Genomic DNA, 4,983 nt, shown 5'->3' on the forward strand with positions numbered 1-4,983 from the left:
TTTATACTTTTAACGCCTTCAAAGAATTCTCCGTTTGAAGTAAAGCATCAGTCCAGACACATTTTCCACTGTTCGAAGCAGTGTTGGAACTCTTGTAAAGTGATGCCTTTTAACGCCTCTGTCGTTTTTATTCTTCACCTCTTCCACGTCTTCAAATTCCGTAGCATCATCTTTCGTCACTATTGATGACCTTGGAAAAAAAGGTCCGGATCAACTTCTAACTGTTCTTTTAGTTCACGACATACATACAATCGTGATTGCTTTTGATCTTCCGTGAACAAGCGAGGCACAAATTTTGCTGCAACTCTTTTCATTCGCAATTCCTCGCTCAAAATTTATTAGCAGGAGCTCCAAGACACACCATTCATATCAGCAAGTTCGTCAGTTGTTCAGTGACGGTCCTGCAAGATTAGTTCATAAATTTTCATGATGTTTTCATTCATTCGGGAGGTCAACGGTCGCCCTGAAGGAGGTAGGTCTTCAAGCGGAAAATGACCATTCCTAAAGCGTGAAAACTACTTGTAAACTTAGTTTGTTCATGGCAGCGTCCTTGTAAGTTGTTTGTAGCATGACAACTGTTTCGGCCGCCGTTTTCCTCAGCAGAAAACAAAATTTCACGGAAGCACGCTGTTCCTTCGTTTCAGCCATTGCATAAATCGACGAACAGGGGAGAAGCACTGCAAAACAAAGACGCATTTGTGGCAGTATGACCCCCAACGGACAACGCGGTCGGCAGACTGGTGCCTGAGGATCGTATCAAGTGATTTCTATCGGCAGAAACCTAAGCTACCACGGGCTTGCCCCACAGAGAACGTTTCGGATTACTTTTGAGTACCCCCTCGTATATGTAAAGACATGTGCTCGCACACACACGCACACATGTATGTATATATGTGTGCATGTATGTACGCATGCATGTATGCATATACATATGTATGTATGTATGTATGTATGTATGTATGAATGTATGTATGCATATATTCATATATGCACATGCGGGGGGTATGTATGTATGTATGTATAGATAGATAGATAGATAGATAGATAGATAGATAGATAGATAGATAGATAGATAGATAGATAGACAAACAAGTAAACAGACAGATTCAAAAAGAGAGAAAGTGAGACAGAAAGCCAGATCTGGCTGAGTCGTTAAGTTGCTGAACTTCCGTTTAGGAGGACGCTGTACTGTTTCGTACTAAGAACATTGAATGTCACCGAGTTCCAAATAGTTACTGTTATTCATAAGTCAACTATTGTCCACAGAGTGTTAGAAAACTGTCTGTTTCGTTACATTACAGTCCTGACTTCACACCATGTCAATTTATGGCGATTATTTACATAAGAGTTTGATCTCCAGCCGTCAGCAGATCCCTATATTACTGGATAAATTTTCTTTTCTTTTACTTGTTTCATTTACTGGTTTGACTCATCGGATTGTAGCCACGTTCGAGCACAACATTCTTTTATCAATTATGTCCATCCTAATGTTTCATCTGGTACTTATTTCAGCGTTCTTCAGAGATACAAAATGCGAGTGGATATTGACCTTAAAATAAAATAACGTCCTTTACATTGGACAGATGCAGTGTTGCCGGAAGAAAAAATTCTGTTGTAACAAGAAACACGTTTTTTTTTATATAATTTTACTTATGTCTAATGAGTCCTCATTACCCCGAAGAATTTAATTTTTACCCCACTTGGGGTAATTTATCCCGTTTCTCCGACCCTTGAACTAACCCCTTCAATGCGGTGCTTTAGCCTTGTTCTGTAGCCAGTTACATTCCGAAATCGGTTGTTGCAAGTTTTGAATAATGTTAAGAACAATTTTGCTTGCATGGACTATGAAATCATTGGCATTCTTCTGAAATTATTGCATCTTCGTACATTGCTGCCGTAGACCATGTTTAAAATTCCTAGTGTAAATTATCTTCTAAATTATCTTATATTTTGTATTTGTGTCGGCATTCGTTGTGTCTGGTGCAATCACCAACAAATTCTCAGTTTCTCTCTTTAAATCTCCATTCTGCAGCTACTCCCACGATGGCTCATAATCTTTGGGATCCCCCCCCCCCTCTGTGGAACTTTCCATGTAACGGCATTTCTTCTGTGCTTTCTGTTTTTTCACAAAATATCATTTGTTGATATACCTTCTTCACTTCAAGTTCAACACAGATAAATCCGAATTCCATTACAGTGTGCTTAAGTGAATTTTCTTCACTTTTTGCGAAGTGAGCCAGCCACATTTAAGAAATGTATGATTGTATAAGGACAAGGACATCAAAACTCTGAGTAATGGAATGCTCTTAGCTGTTGCTATAAGTAATACGTAGTAATATATTATCCATATATATAAGATACTGTGTTTATTGTTTTACTCTTAATAATTATTAGAATTACTTTGAACGCAATAATACTTGGAAAGACACTACTACAGCGTGTGTATGCATGTAAGGTGTCCCTGAAGAGATGTTCAATGCCGTCATTTTTTTTCCATCAAAGGATAATGGCTTCTGTCAGATCTAGAGGAGAAGTGTGAGATTCATTCACAGTCCCAAATGGGACAAAGCAAGGCTGTGTTCTTGCACCGCTCTTATTTGCTTTGTATTTCTCCGTCCTGTTGGAAACAACGTTCGAGAGTGTTAAAGAAGGAGTAAATTTTGTGTACAGGACTGGCGGTGGCTTGTTCAACCAACAGCGCTTCAAAGCAAGCAATAACTAAGACTTTAGTGCAAATAGTTCGAGATTTGCTCTTCGCAGACGATTGTGCACTTATAGAAGCACTCTTGAGGACATGCAATGGATTCTAAACAACTTCTCGCATGCATCGAATACTTTTGATCTGACCATCTGCAACAAGAAAACTGAGCTTGTCCATCAGCCCACTCGTGACCATTTTCCCGCTGTTGCCCCTACCGTATGTGTTGATGGGAAAGCATTAAAAATTGCTTCCTCCTTCACTTATCTTGGTTCCATTGCGTCCAATGATGCTAAGATGGATAAAGTAATTGAGTCCAAAATCAAGAAGGTTAGCTCAGCTTTTGGTAAGCTTTATCACAGGCTTTGGAACAGCCACGACATATTGTTGAAGGTAAAAGTTGATGTATATAAGTCGGTGGCCTTGACAACATTGCTTAATGGTGCTGAATCTTGGACTCTGCACCGAAAGTACATCAACCAGTTTGATACTTTTGATATGCGATGCTTGTGTACTATCTCTAACATAAATATTCATAACAGTGGGGTACTAATAAAACGCAACACATCAGGTATTGAAACGATCCTCATCAAAATACGGCTTAGATTGTCAGATCATCTCTCCTCTGCTTATCGTTGAAGAGCAGACTTACAACCAGACCTTTCCTATGTAGAATCCTCAAAAATAATGAATGTGAGGGTGAGTCCCTTTAATCATATCCAACGAAAACGACAATGGTTAGCATCCAATGTAAAAGGAGATTCCATCCCCAAACCGAGACCACACCCGGAGAAAATTATGCACTGTGTTTTCTGAGATATGAAGAGTGTCGCCTCTCATAAAGTGTTAAATGAGAACAAAACAGTAAATGCTGAGAAGTATTGTCGTCATTTAGAAGCATTGTACAAAAATTGGCAGAAAGTTTCATTGGTCAATCGTAAATGTGCGTTGTTCTTACACGATAATGCAAGACCATACGAGGGGGTGCTGAAAAAGTTCCTGGCTTTGGGTAAAAGGAAAATACAGGAGAATCAGTTAATTATGATTTTATTGAATATTTTCCTCTCAGATTCTGTTATGTCTCAAGCTACTGCTATCTAGCACCTTCGGATGATCTCTATTCAACCGCTACACAACTGCTACTCGACTGCTACTCAACCTCCTACCATGGCCAGACTATCTCTATTTATATGTCTTGGGAGATCCTACTTCTTCGCCTGGGGGCGTCGACACAACAGATTCACACACTTACTGCAGTTGTCTTTCTAAGCGGTTTTTCTAAGTTCTGTAAAAGAACTCGGAAGGTCGGGCCACCAACCAGGCCTTTCACCATACTCTTACAGCCAGGAACTTTTCAGCAGCCCCTCTTATACTCAGGAAAAGATTATCGAACTAAATATGGAACTTTTTCCCAGTCCTCCCTATTATCCTGATCTTGCTTCATCTGGCTATCATCTATTCAGATCATTGCAATGTTATTCAAACGGCAAATAGTTTATTTATTGTGAAGAAGTAAAAACTAATTATATCGAGAATTTCTTTGCTTCAAAACCTGAGAAATTTTTCGCTCGAGGGATTAACAATTTTCCAAATAGATCAGATTAAGTTATCAATAACGAGGTGAAATATTATCTTAGCTAAATATATCAATTAAAGCCAAAGAAGTATTTGTTACTTTCCCATCTTGAAATGCGACAAGACTATCTTTCCAATCTTATATATCACTACCGACCTTACCAGCAATCCCGTTCCTGTACATAAGCGATCTACAACGTCAGAGGTAATTGAATGAGACTTCCTTTTCATCTAAATCTCACACCAATATACATACCTCAGAAAGCGAGCCACAACTCCTCGTCAGATATTACTTTCTCTTCACTCACATCGAGATAGTAGAGTCATATGACTAACATAACTAATATATGACTAACATAATTTGCCTAAAAGACTCGCACAGTTAAGTTTATTTAAAAGAAAGTAGGTAGGCTTCTGTTGGTTGTTTTTCCTCGCATTAGGTACTAAATGTGGTTATTTTGAGAAGTCCACTGTGTGGCGTTGTTATTTTTCTGTAATAATGCCCTTTATATAAATATAAACGAATAATTATATTCTTGGGAATAGAAATTTCCCTTACGAATTTTTTTACACACTGGCTTCTTGATAAAATTCCTGTAAAAGAGTTTTATCCCTTTTTGAATTCATTTATCAAATATTTACACGGAATATATTCAATGTTGAATTTTTATTCCTGTCTCCACACGTGTACCCAAAAGCAACCCGGAAGT

Source organism: Octopus bimaculoides, chromosome 23 (assembly GCF_001194135.2).
Source record: "Octopus bimaculoides isolate UCB-OBI-ISO-001 chromosome 23, ASM119413v2, whole genome shotgun sequence".
NCBI lineage: Eukaryota > Metazoa > Mollusca > Cephalopoda > Octopoda > Octopodidae > Octopus > Octopus bimaculoides.